Source organism: Pempheris klunzingeri, chromosome 3, assembly GCF_042242105.1.
Source record: "Pempheris klunzingeri isolate RE-2024b chromosome 3, fPemKlu1.hap1, whole genome shotgun sequence".
In the NCBI taxonomy this organism is placed as follows: domain Eukaryota; kingdom Metazoa; phylum Chordata; class Actinopteri; order Acropomatiformes; family Pempheridae; genus Pempheris; species Pempheris klunzingeri.
Window position 1 is genome coordinate 25,703,072 of NC_092014.1, and position 14,958 is coordinate 25,718,029.

Sequence of the window (14,958 nt, forward strand, 5' to 3'; positions counted from 1 at the left end):
AAAACAACTAAAGTTTAAATTCATGAATGCAAGCTGTTAATTATCAGCATAAACAGGAATCACTAAAAGCCTGTAACCTTTTGATGCGTTCCAGCCCCTTAGTGGTTAAACGTGCACGTTCTGTATTCAGCACTTAAATGGGAGACATTAAGCATGGAAATGGGGCCATGGGCTAATTGGTCCTATTAAAGAGCAGCGAGGACCAGCGATGCTCTGACAGTCAACACAAACATTAATGAAACACCCTGCATCCCCTATCAGAGGCTTTAGCCATGTTTGCCTCAATTATCTGGCTTTATTTCAGCAGTGTGAGGGGGGGGGGTTCGTTTAATACAAGGAAATAATTCAGTGGTGGGGAGCGCGTGCTGTCTGCTGCGTGCAGACATACTTGTGCATCTCAATTCAAATTGTTGACATAAGAAGAGGCTTGCAATTGGCAAAAAGCAGAGGTAGCCACGTAACAAAGATAACAACAGTCATTACTGACAAGCTTTCACTTTCCACAAAATGATTTTCTCATTTCTTTCTCCCCTGCTAGCTGTTCCTGGCAATATGGCAAAAAACAGGGAGAAAAACAGACAAGCCGTCAATGCTCGTCACATCATTGTATGTTTTTCTCTTTCTTAAAGCACAAGACACACTCCTTTTCGCCTGAACAATCATTGTACTGCATCCATCCTGGAACAGTTTGTATTTTTACCACCACAAATAGCAGATTAGTTTCCCAGACTTTTTTCACCACAGGCACAGTGCGCTAAAACTTCAACACATCATCAATGCATTACATACTCCCCAAGCCTGAAAATCAATTCCTCTATGGTTTTAACCTGACAATGAGGTGGCTTTAATCAGGCTGAACCAGCGAGTTTCTGTTGAACTGTTTCTGGAACAGGGCAGGTGTAACCCTCCACCCTTCTACCCCCACCCTTTCTGCCTCTCCCGAACTCTATTTTTACAGCCCTTTGAAGGGAAACCTATCCAGGAAAATTGCTTGCATTTTTCCCCACCAAAGCGTTGATAGATGGACATTGACTGTCGCATTCCCTCTCTTGCACATCAGGAGCTCGGGGCCCCCCTCCACCACCACCCGCTGTCCCGCTATCTTCTCTCAGCGTTTCTGTGGCATTCCAATCCTAATAGATGCTTTGTTGAAGTGCAATGAAGGTTATACACAGGTTCTGAAGTTCCTGCTTTCACGGAAACTTGACTTTTGACTCCCTCAACTTACATTTTAATTTGAAGCATACAATTGTGTCACAGAATCTTTTCATCAGTGGTGAACATTTCTGTGGTGGAACTTTGATTCCTTTGGCTGCATGTGGTTTCCTTTCCCGCCGCCCTGTACACCCCACTTGTCTCGTACGCTGCTACCTTCATCCCTGTCTTTTCTTCAAACAGTGGCATTCATTTCTCCATGCATTGTGGTAATTGGCATAGCATGGTTGGTGCTATTGTAAACATGGCAGTGTGAGGCTGGTATAAAGAGGCACCAGTCACTCCCCAGGCTAAGATAGTGTGCAGGCAGGCAGGGGCTGCTGCCTATTGTGCTGCTAAAGCCTTTGTAGATTTGCAGTGGGCCCCTTTTTAATCGCCTTCTCATACACCGCCTCCCGACTCGCTTTGCATATTTAATTGCCAGGTAAAATCATTTTGTCGACAATCCGTTTAATTATTTGATTGTACAGTAACCGTAAAGAGTGAGCGAAGGGAAGAGGAAGGGATAAAGGGGATAGAGAGAAGGAGAGAGACAGAGAGAGAGCAGCAGGCAGCAGAAAAAGAAAGAGGTCTGTTGCCAGAATAGACATCAAAGCTGTGCCTTGATGTTGATGTTGAATGGGCATTAATGGTTTCTGAAGGCAAGAGATTGCACAGGAAAAAAAGAAAGAGAGAAAAGAAAAAAAATAAACCCTCCTTTTTCTCTGACAATCCCGCCAGCAATCTCAGTAAATGCATAAACATGGGAACCCAGTGCCAGATAGGGAGCTTGAACAGAGAGAAAGAAAGTGAGAGCCAGAGAAGCTAGTTGGATTGTTCACTTTCATTTTCTGTAATGACCGGAGGGCAAGAAACAGAGCGCAGACAGGTCACATGGCTTGATTGGAGGCTGGCAGTGATTAGGAGGCTATCGCCATGTTAAACATTTAGGTTAAAAGACCAAAAGATTCAAAGATTCAGTATCTTTCTACTCTGAAGTCACCAGGATACCAAAAAACTATGAATCAATTTGTAAATGATCCTCACAACCAAAACTCAGCACATATTTTTGCAACACTGTGCACACAGGGAATCTTCTAGGAAGCAGTGAGCAGAATTTGAACTTCTTTTCAAATCAGGTTACACTGCATCCTAAATTGAATGAGGAATTCAAAGCAAAAACAAAGTCCAGTCTTGATTGTTCTCGCAGCATGCCATAATGCTGAAAATGATACAAACATGAGACGGCTCTGAAGCGACTCAAGCGATCGTCTCAGATATCTTTTTAAGATGAGTTAACAGATATAATAGCCCGTTCTCACATCCAGCAGACACAGTTACGTCTCTGTCCACCTGATGAATCTAATCCTTTCGTACTCTTCTTTATCCTCTGTTTTGGTCTCCACCCACTCCTGAGGGGACCTGGTTCATTTGCTGCAGTATGCTCCACTGTGCACACCAGCTAGCCGCATGTCGCTGTCTGACGGCTGCTTGGTGCTGGGTAGGCAGCATACAGTTGATGCAAAGCTTTTTTTTTTTTAGACAAGACGAACCTCAAATGGATTTTGTGTTTTTTTCCATTGATTTAAACAAACACATACAGTTTAAATACATTAATGAAAACTGTAACCTCAGCATGTCCAAACAATACCAACCGTGTCTTCATACTATGTCTCTCATATAGGAACATTTTGTCACAACAGACAACTCAGAAAAATTCAGCTTACTGAAATCATTTGTTAACATGCACATGAGTTAGTTTCGAATGGAAAAGACGGTGTGCAATGTGAGAATCTTTCCTCCACAGGATGGAGGGATACTGATTCTGATACCGCATATGATACAGCATTTGTATTCTTGAAGCAAACCCCAAACAGTGGATGCTGTTCTCTCTCCTGTCACCAAACACCTGAATGTTGTCTTGTCTTTCATGATGTGTGCGGTGGAGCTTGGCATTTGCGTGTGAATGGTCCAAGCTGGAGGCTTTAACTGCAGCTTACCTCTGAAACTCATCCAAAATCACCTTGATCCCTTTGCAACTGGCACTGCTGGAGATCTCTCTCTCTCTGTCTCTCTGTCTGTCTGTCTGCCTGCCTGCCTGCCTGCCTGCCTGTCTCTCTCTCTATTTCTCTTTCTCTGCCCCCCTTCCTCCCCCCTTCCAAAGTGCTTATCTGTATCAACCTCACCTGTTAAACAGTGACCACACATTCTGTCTTCTCTTGGCTGCCAGTATTTTTTTGTTTTCCTTTTTTAGTGTTCAGTTTGTGTAAAACTTATTTTCATGATATATACCTGGGAAATTGATAGCCAGATGAAACCTGGATATTGAGAGAGGCTGCAAGGAATCTGTCAGCGAGCTGCACCACCCACTTGCCCTGCTCTAAGCTGTTGTTCTGTGGCAATAAGAAAAGATAGAAGACATGTGTTCATCAGAAAATACTCACCTTCTGATCTAAACAAATGACTACCATAACCAGAAGTGTTGAACAGCATCTGGCCTCCTTCAGCAGCAAATGGAGGTTACACAGTTGTCATCACGTGACCGAACTATGGACCACTAGGGGATCGTACCTGTCTCTGGTGTTTTGCATCCCCAGAAAGTTTGGACAAGATAGCGAGTGGACCCTGATTTCATTTTATGTCAAGGTTAAGAATTAATGTTCTCACTAAAATTATGAGTCAATATCTTGAGAAATTGTGCATAACACTGATTATCTCCTGGAGATGCCTTCCTATGCCTTCAGTAATCACAAACTATACAACTAAGCACAAAATCACAGTAGAAAAGCGATAATGTAGCTTTGTAGCCGCCTCTGCTCAGATTTAGGAGCCCTCTTTCTGGACAACTTTTGTTCATTTATTTTGGGAACATCCATTCGTCTTTTTGCCTTCCTCTCTACGTCTGCCAATTCTGTGTCAACAGAGGATAGGCATTATCTATTTTGTCTAACTACCCCCTGTCAGGTCTAAAACCACCCCCAAGGGAGGCCTGTGTTCTTTGAGCAAGATAGAGCTTTGGGCCCAAACCACTGTCAACAAGGGGAACAATTTGGCTGGCAAGGACCATATTTACAGATCGGTGAACCACAGCTCCATTTAGCAGTGTTCTTTCGTCAGTAAACACCACAGGACGGCATCTGTCTCAGATCTCTAGAGGAGGAACAGAGATAGAATTATGCCATGCAGCCCAAAGTTGGTCTACGCCGACCACCGCTTGGACTGCTATTGTTTAAAACTTCACTATGGTCAAATGATTTGATAACACAAGTTTGTCCACATTCCTCAGTGACCCAACGGAATGCAGTCCCTCGAAAGGCTTCGCCTGTGGCCTCAGTTTGGAGAGTGTGTGGTGTATTTTGAATCCTTCAGACTCTTGTCTTTTCTTGTATGATCCTGAATATTGGGAGCGGCATTTCTAAAAATACAATGATTAAGGCGTTGTGGTTTTTCACATGAATGCTCAAACCAAACTCTGTTCAGGCTATTGTACACACACAAAGCATGTTAATGTGTCAAGATATGGCAATCTTGAGTCTTGTTAACACATTGGCCCACATTACATTGTGGGACGCTTGGTATGCAAATACAGAACTGGTTTGGAGTTTGGAGTCAAAAAAAGGCTTTGAAGCTAAACATACTACTGTCATAAAATTGTATCTGGGACAGATGAGACCAATAAAGCGGCACCACACTGAAGCCATGGAAGTCCAGTCAGTTGATGGCATAGACAAGAGGGAAAACTGAGATCCACTACAGATAGGGACAGACTTGTAAAATCCTTCCCCAGTCATTATATCACTTTCAAACAATTTGACCTTGCAGGACATGGGAGTTTCTGGTCTTTTTGTACCTACCAGTGGGAGTGGGGCAAAAAAAAATCAATCACTTCAGTATCTTTTTTTAATAATATATATTTTTCATAATTCCTTAATGTTAGGATCCTTGTGTTTTACCTGTTCCCCCTGTCTCTCTCCCTTATGTGTGTCTGTCTCCCCCTGTCTGTTACCGGACCGGAGCGAGGAGGTTACTCCCGGTCATCAGCCCACACACCTGCAATCTCCACACACCTATTCCAAGCCACCTACACCTCCCCTGCCTTTAAAAGACCAGCTCAGTCCTCCACTCTTTGCCAGATCGTCCGTTTCCTACTATGGTTAACTTCAGGCTCCCAGTAACTAGACTTATTGTCGTGTTTGCTAAGATTGTTCCTGGTCTCTGCTCCGGTCCTGTCCCCCTCTCCACCAGCCTGCTTCCCCTGGTCTCCGCTCCGGTCCTGTCTCCCTCTCCACCAGCCTGCTTCCCCTGGTCTCCGCTCCGGTCCTGTCTCCCTCTCCACAAGCCTGCTTCCCCTGGTCTCCACTCCAGTCCTTCCTTCCCCCTTTTTGCTCACTGTTGCAATAAACCTACCTGTCTCCCAACCTACCCCGCCAGTGTCATTGTCTGCATTGTGGGTTCAGCCAGTTCTGCTTGGGCTTAACACTTAATCAATCAGGCATGACCCCGAATACAGTTGCCCTTAAATTATTCAGCCTCCATTGCAAATCAGATTTATTGGCAAACTTTACAAACTGGCAGCTGTGTTTAATGAACAACTCAAACAAGAACAATTGAAATAGCTCAACACAACTAATATGACAGGTGCAGGTACACAAGAAACGCCCAGCACAGAAAGACGTCTGCCGATCTATGGATGCATTTTTACTGAAACCCAAAGATGACTGCCAGACAGACAAGGTAACAGCAGCTGAGATAACCAGTTTTTACCACACTGTGCAACACTCTCAGTCATATAGGTCAGCAGACTGTGGCTGTAAGCTTAAATTAAAATTTAAGACAACCTCACAGCATCGGTAATGTGTCCCACATTGTCCCACATTGGTTTTGTCGGGATCTAGTCACCCTACATATGGGTAAGTCAAGAGAACTGTCCAAAAAGTTAAGAGAGGATATCGTTGCCTTTCACAAACAGGGAAAAGGATAAAAAAAGATAGCAAAGGCACTGAATGTTCCTTGAGATACTGTTGGAAGCATAATTCGCAAGTTCAAAGCTAAAAGAACACTGGCTACAGGTGGTCAAAAACCCTCAAGTGACTTCAAAAGACCTTCAGTAAGACTTGGTGGCAGCAGGCACTGAAATTTCAGTTTCTACAGTGAGGTGTATACTAAACGCTGAGGGCCTCCATGCCCGAACGGAAGTTTTGGGATTGTGTTCTGTGGGGTGATGAAACAAAACTGGAACTGTTCGGGTCTATGGATCAGTGATATGTCTGGAAGAGGAAGAATGAGGCATACCCTGGCAAGAACATCCTGCCTATCGTGAAGCATGGCGGTGGCTCTGTGATGCTCTGGGGCTTTTTCTGGCACTGGAAACCTGCAGCATTTGGAGGGCAAGATGGATTCAATCAAGTATCAGGAAATCCTAGTAGAAAACATCATGCTGTCTCTGAGGAAGCTGAAGCTTGGGCGTCACTGGACCTTCCAACAGGACAATGATCCCAAGCATACCCCAAAGCCCACCAAGGCTCGACTTCAGAAAAAGTCCTGGAAGATACTAGAGTGGTTGTGACCGTGGCCTGACTTGGATCCTACAGAAAATCTGTGGTGGGATTTGAAGAAACACAAGAATATTAGAGCATTGAAGGCAATTTCGCATGAGGAATGGGCTAGGATTCCTCAGGAATGCTGTCAGAACCTGGTGTCAATAAATCATGTTTGCAGCAGGTCATAACAGCAAAATGGTGCTCTATTAACTACTAAAGATGCTTGTCAAGAACGGGTTGGGACTGTGGTAGTCATTACAATTGGCATATTGTGTTGAATTTGGAGAAACCTACCCTTTTCCAGAAAAACAAAGCTGGTAAGGAAACAGACGATGACAAACTGTACCTTCACATTTTAAAATCCAAAGTATGTGGATTTAAACACATAAATGCTGCCCTCCCTCACTGCTCTGAGCTGGATACTCCGCACTACACACCAGTCGGGATATACGTCGATAGCTCGGTCCTGGCTCATGGTAGCAGGAGGAAGCTAATGCTGAAGCTCACTCTCTGGTTTATGCCACTACCCCCCAAATTGCAATAGCGAATCACACTTTTTGTAGAATTGCAATACTTACTATCTGTAACAATTATGATAGTACCAAATCGGGAGAAGAGTATTGTCCCAACCTTAACCACCAGTTATTTAGATACCAAAAATATATAAAAATGGGGCCAAGAGTCAGATATCAGAGACATTCTTTAAATCCCATATTGACAACAGGGATGAAAGGTCCCATATTGTGCAAAATGCACTTTTTAATGTCCCCAGTGTGACTGCAGATCCTCAAAATATGAGAAAAAGCATCCTTTCTCTTATATTTTTGCTAAATCTTTAAATAAATGTCAGCGAAAAGGCTTTGTTTATATTTTTCTTCACTCCTGATGCCGCTGAACCTAAGCCCTCCTCCAGCTCCTTCAGAAAGGCGCTGGTCCCCACCCTCTGAAAACCTGAAACGGCCTGGCTGTCCGCCATTGATGTTACCTCACTAACGCTGGTTGCTGGTAATGAGAAGAAGATGTCAAAGATATGAGGAAAACACGCAAATTGTGCTGTTGTTGGCTGCAAAAACAGTCTTCACATTCTCCCATTGTCTGAGGAATTCAAGACCCAGTGGATTAACTTTATTTTTGATGGAAATGTCCCCACAACGACGGGAAAACTGTTGTGTGTGTGCACGAACCATCTCACTGCAGATTGTGTTCTGAATGAGGGCCAATACAAAGCAGGACTTGAGGCTCAAGGATGGATGTATACCGACTGTTCGCTGCTTGACCTCAGACTTTGAATCTATATGTTTTATGCTGTTATTGAACTTGTTGTTAGCATGTTGCACAGCCAATTTGAATGTTAAGCCAACTAGCTCAAAATAATGAGAGTAGTAGAGTGGATACCGGCCACTGCTTTGACATTTCCTTTTGTGAAACTAGCTGCTTTCAGAAACATGGTGAGGCAGATCTGGAAATATGGTGGGCGGTACTTACTTAGGCTTGGAAACTGACTGGCTTTCCGGGGGGGGGGGGACATGACCTACAATGGAGCATTTCTGAGAAAGCCTGAAAGTGGCTATAATAGCCATGAGAATGGCATGGTATGAGAAAAAGAATATATTTTTGAATATTAAACCATGTAAACTTATTCTAGTAAGGTCCCTAAATATGAGTATAACCCTGAAAATGAGCATAACATGGGACCTTTAAGGTAGAGTACTGAAGGCACATTCAGGAGTAAAGAAGACACCAGTGAAATGAAGGACCAGGCGGACTGTTGTAGCTGGAACAAGATTTGTTGATTTGTATTTTTGGTTGTTCTGTCTTCTGTTGGGTGTGGATGTGTAACATGGAGGTGGCTATCCAATCTGTGATTTAGTTTACCATCTCTTCATTTTAGCCCCAGCACGCAAAAGTGCACAATAAAAATCGTTTCAGTATTTACACAGAGCAAGTTAGGCATTGATCAAGTAACATTTCTATGTATATGTTATTTGTCCTAAATTACAGCTCAAGATGATTTGAAAAGCACGAACCACAAAGAACCTGCAGCAGCAGCTACACATTGTCACCCAAACATGTTTTCTTCTTTGGGTGTGGCTGCCACAGACAATATTGAACTGAGCTCTTTTTTAGAAGCTGGGGAATTTCTATGCACTTTTATCTTAAGACAGCCTTAGTGCTTCAGTGTTGTGCCTCACACATACCTTCAGGTCCGCAGTCCATTCCCCAGACAGCTGTGGGAATTGTGGTGAGGCCACTCTGGGTTGGAGGCCTCCCAGGCACCACAGGGATAAAGACTAGCCTCCATCATGTGACGTGGTCATGTGACTCGCGGAGCTCTGAAGACGAGAGGCAAAAGGGGAACAGTGGATTTTCATCAGCTCGGTTAATATGATGATGTACAAGAAATTCCACTATGCATATGTCACAAATCATATTCTATTTAATGATTCTATGAGGCTACTGTCTTCTATCTCACGTCTTAGGACTTGTAGCCAAGATGGAAACCAGATCATTATTTGGTGGCTAAAGTGATCTAAACCTTCCTTTTCTTTTTTTTTTCACAGATTTTCACCATCCAAACAAGTTAAACCGCACCAAGAGTTTACGCATGCCTAAATGAACCTCTGAAAAGCACCTGGGTTGTGGGTGTGAGAGCCCTCAAGCCTGACTGTTTCCCATCATAGACACTCTGCCTGGCAAAGCTCGGGGCTTAGCCGCCATTGTTTACTCTTTACCCACAGAGCCCAGCACCTGTTAGAGATTGAGCTGTACACAAACCAGCTGCAAGCCATTTTCTTCTAACACCCAAGAAGATAACTACCCCTGAAGCATAAACGATTAGACTAATCGGCCTTGATGATGTGAAGGGACTAAGTTGGATGAGAAGGTAGAAAGTTGTGGGTGCTAAATGTCAGCATCAGAGGGAAGCTGTCCATCTCCAAACAAGGTAGTGGACAACGGCACAATTCAGCCGTCTCTTAATGAGGACCGCAGCGGTCCTGTCTTTCCTTGTTTCCGTCCTTCATCTCACATGTCACTTACTGATGGGCCAACATGCGCCCCCCCGGCACGACAAGAGGCCACCATTGTGAGGAAATGGCTTTGCAGTCTGCAGGAGCCCACAGCAGCTCTGTCTTTCTTTTGCTCCTGGCTCCCTGTCGCCAGCTTGTCCCTCTTCTCCTTTGCTTTTCACACACAGGCAATTAAGTCAGTTTCCCAATGCTGTGATCCCCTCCAACATTCTTTGTTCTTGTTTTTTGTTGTTTTCCTGTTCCTCAGCTTTTTTCCCTCTCTCCCTCCGTCTTGCGGGTTTGTTTCTCGGGTGAGGAGGTCGATGCTGGGGGCGGAACAGAGAGAAGAAGAAAAATCAGGGAAGGGGGTGGGAGTGTGTGTGTGGGGGGGTACATTTGCAGCTTTATGACTAACCACATGTGTTTCTGGGTCTTTGTATTTACATGTTTCTCATGGAAAAGAGGGTGGTGGAAGGGGATGACGGGAGAGGAAAGACAGCCATATGGTTCTTGTTTGTTGAGTAAAATTCAGAATCGGACTGTTTGTTTCCTGCGATGAGCAGAGGGAAATACGTTCTCATAATCATCTTCAAATTGGACTCCTCCCCAAGCAGTGGTTAGGCTTTTCCCTGAAATAAGATATTTACATAAATATACACAAAATACATTGTTTTCATGGACACAACCACACTGTGCATGACAGCAAGAGCTATTTTCTCTTGTTCGAAAAGTTGTAGTTTTGGTTTGATCAAGTGTGATTGAAGGTCTTGCAAACTGAAACTCTTTGCTTATTAAAAAATAATTCTCTCTCTCATGCTCTTCTCCTGTCTCTGGCTGAGGCTCAGTGGTACACACTCCCTTGCTGTAAGTCTCTCACTCTACTCGCCTCGGGCACCTCAACTACTGGTACTGCTCTCGCTGCTATAAAGTCTTCATGAGAACCAGAACCAGGTACTTTGCCCCCCCCGTCGTCCTCTTTTGTCTCTGAGGTGTGCCAACCCCTACCCACATGAGTCAGTGATTGTCCAATTGCCTTTTAGAGGTGGGAGTGGGAGTTGGGGAGCTAGGGGGGCATTCCATTCGCCTTTGCACACCTTTGGCTTGTAATCTGCTCAAGACCAGACTTTACGTACACTGTGGGAGGTGTTATTGTCTGCCATCCTTGAAATTCCATGGCATGTGGGAGGTCAAGTTTTTGTATGCATTTATTGGACCTGTTGGGCTGGCTTTATATTGAAAGAACTCCACCCTAAGATACTTTTACATTGTAAAATATCATCAATTGATAATTCCTGGTGTTATGTTGGGATGTAACAGCAGTTTGAAAGTCGTCTGGTTTAGTTTTTCTCTTCACCTACTGTACTTCATCTGCACTACTTTAGTTAATGATTTCAGTTTCCGACCCTTAAACAAAACAAAACCTCTTAGTTAAAATGTAACCTGTCTTCTAGGTTGTTAAACATTAAAGCAAAAAGAAGCACTTGATTCAGAGGAACTGACACCAGATCATTTTACTGCAGATGGTTTAGAGAGTTGAAGCTGAGCATTCAATTATTTGGAAATATCTCCACATGGACTCTGGTTTGTCAGATTGTCTTTTTCGTTGGTAAAGACAGTAGCTCGCACTCTTTTATATTTTCACATGCTGAAATGAAGCAAAAGACCCAAACTTTGTGATATGTGATGAGATTATGAGATGCTGCCTCAAATTTGTGTCTGTGCAATGTTAGACTTTTGTGAGATGTGCCCCTGACTGGGGACGGTGTCAGTGATAGCAGATGGGTGTAAACTAAGAGATGTGGTACCAACAGTTATGACTGACAATATGTGACTTTGTCAAAACTCCTTGAATCATTGTTTTCTTTTTGTTTTTGGATTCAGTGTTTTCAATTTCAGGTGAAAAAGCTCATTTTCATGATATTGTAAGAATTTTGAATTTTGAACCTGATCGTACAGAAATCTGAAACATATCCACATGTTCCTAACACTGCATTCTGCAGCGGTGGTGTGTATTTTAACACATTTCGTGGCACCACATTTGAAACAATGTCATGTCAACAAATACGAATCACGAAATTTAAGGCACTGATACAAGTCCGTGCACACACATTTTTCTTTTTTTTTTTTCATGTCCCTCAGCGTGATTTTCAGACTAATGTATTCCAATTGGATTATCCTTCACGTTCTCTATGTCAGTGGGGCTTCTGTAGGACCTGGGAGCACAGACGCTGTCTTCTTTTTTAACTGTAACCGCTAAATTACTCAACATTTAATCACAAGATTTTATCCTTGTTTTCCTCCCTTTTTCTATCAGTCCACATCAGTCTACAGCAGTCAGCAGCAGTCCGAAGGTCAAGTTTTTTCATCTGTGGCGTCATAATCACCATCGCTATGGAGACAAACACATCCGCTTTGCATTACGTTACACAACATTTACTATTACTATGGTACTAATATATCATTTACATAAATACATTTGTTCATAGCTCATCTAGATGTGTTGTTATTACTAATTTGGCGCTACTAGATATAGATATAATAATAGATATAATAGATATATTCGATAGATATATCTTTTTGCAACCCTACTTTGCAAGCTGTAAGAACTGCCAATCTAAAACGTTGTGTTTTTAAAATACTAGCTAAAATATCTGAAAATTAATTGTAACCATATTTTATAAAATACCCACTTTATAAAATGAAATAAATGAGGTGGGCCCAATATTGAAATTAAATTGAAAATTTCAAATTTATTTGAGTAGAATGATAGGCTAATAATTATGAAATGGAGAAACTTGAAATGAAATATTGACCACACAAAGGAAATATGGACTAAACTATGGATAAACAAGTTAAGTGTAGGCATGTGAAATATAAGAAGGTGACAAAAGCAAAAATTAAATGTGGCATATGGATAAATAATTAAATTATCTGACAGTGGATGTTGGATGTAATTCAAAGTCAAAATCCAATTTGATGAAATATATGAAAGTGACAAGTGCAAGTATTAAATGAGGGGTGTGACACACACACACACACACACACACACACACACACACACACACACACACAATGTTTGAGCACTTTATTGTTTTAATTTCATGTTATAAATCCTCAGCCACATATTCTACTAAACATAAAATTAAATGATCAACTTCATATTTTACATTCTGTAAAATTCTATGTTAAGAATAAATATGATAATTTATGTCAGATATTTAAGATATTAGTATAATTAGTATAAGTATTCTAGAAAATGGAGATAATAAGATTTTGTAATGTGATGCAAAAGCGCTCGATTGGGCTCATGGGAAAGGACACCGCAAAAAAATGTATTGTTTTTAGAATCAAGTAGGAAATAATTCAAACTGATGGCCTTAACGATAGTCTGCCATATCGCTGAGCTGTCAACGACACTGTTGTGCTTTTATGTTAGGAAGTATTAGGAACAGGAAGTGAGGAAAAGCAAAGCGTCTTCACCTTCATAGAAACAATTGAGGTGGCTATTAAAACCTGACAAAAAAACAAAAAACATGATTTTCCAGGATGGAGGTTGCTGATTTCCATTGACATCGACGGTGTTAAGAAGTCGTGGTCATACCATGTATTTCTGTTCCATTAGGTGGGCTGCTTCAGCTCTCATAAAGGTGTAGCCTGTAATTGAGTGGTGTGTGGTGTAGAACAGAAAGGCACAGGATCATGTAAGCAGATCACATTTACTCCCTCACTCTGGGTCATTACAATTCTTGATCCACTGTAGTTGCGTTTCCACAACAACTCTGCCACCAGAAGACAGAGGGTCATAATTATTGCGATTGCAAGCAGTTTGTTCAAGATGTTTGCTCGCATGATATGTGACTTTTATTGTTTAAGGGACTCCAGTCAGTGGAAAATCATAAAACAACAGCACATGTCAAACTTAAGCCAACATCAAAGAGACATGTTCATTCAAACCAGTTCAGCACTAAATGAGTCACAGACGTCTTTCAGGAAGGATGGCCTGTGGTTTGTCAAAATGGGACAGTGAAAAGGCAAACAGATTATTTATTCATGTGTTGATTTGGTGGTTGTTTTTGTCCTTCTTGTCACACTTCCATTTTAAATGTCAAAGGACCTCATTTGGGCTGTGTCAAAATGTGCCGCGTGAAGACGGAGGAGAAGGAAACGGCATCTCCTAAGTTGAGCATAAACTTTGGGTGTAAACTCTTTAGTCACTTAATGAATACAGGAAAGGAATGGGTTTCTCCATCCTGTCATCCACCTGGGAGAGTTGGAAGAAGAAAGAAAGCAGCGCATGTGCTTTGAGCGGAGGTGGGAGGTCATTCGCGATGGCGGACGAGTGAAAGGCAGCAAAGAAAAAGAGAGAGACAGTCGGTATTTGCCTGGGTGGATGCTGATGTAAACAAACGCAGAGCTTATGCAAGCTTTTGATCTTGTGAACCGTGAAATCTTCTCGGTGAAAACAGGAAAATTAGGCCTCACTGCAGGGAAGGAGGAGGTGCACAGCAGGCAAAGGCTCATGGGAAAAGATATTTAGTCTGAGATCGGGGGTTCCAAGCTATTAAATGAACTTCCCCCTTCTGACTTAATTTGATACAGCTTAACACTGTTTCCCCCCCAAATGTTTAACCCCGAGGAACTCATAAGGATTGGTATTGGTGGAATTATTGTTCCCTCATCAAAGTGGCAGAGTTGTAATCGACCCCTTTGTAGTTTAATTTTCTTTATTCAATAGCAGGTCCTCATGGTGAAAGACCATTCAGCTGGGGCTGTGGATAACAAGGCACCAATAACCAGACAATTAGTTCATTTCACTATAGATGGGGCTCATAATGGCAGACACGGAAATCTGCGCCGAGGCACGGTTCTTTTCAAGTGAGGATTCCATTGAGGAGGCTGATTTTCATCAGAAAGTCACATTCCCAGCCCCAGTTTTGTTGACATTGCACTAGCGACTCAAGGGGATGGGGCTGTGAGGGGTGGTTAGGGGAGAAAAGAGGATGGGGGGCTACTTGAGAGACAGAAACGAAGGAATCAGTTGCTTCGCCCATCAGCTGCACTTTAAATTTTTTTCCCCTCACGTAGTGCCCTGGTAAGATGTGTAAGTTTGGTACAGAGGTGAGCAAGCTTTCCTCCCTCCCCCCTGGAAAGCTTGTGCCCAAGAGCTATCCATTTGAAGTTCAATGAGAGGCAGCCTTCTTGTGAGGACTTAAAAC

At 42.6% G+C, this 14,958-nt stretch overlaps 1 protein-coding gene across 1 annotated transcript in view; it reads left to right on the forward strand.

The window, feature by feature from the left end:
• exosc9 (exosome component 9) overlaps positions 1-14,958 on the forward strand; it is a 360,435-nt gene that overhangs the window by 275,416 nt on the left and 70,061 nt on the right. The window lies entirely within an intron of this gene.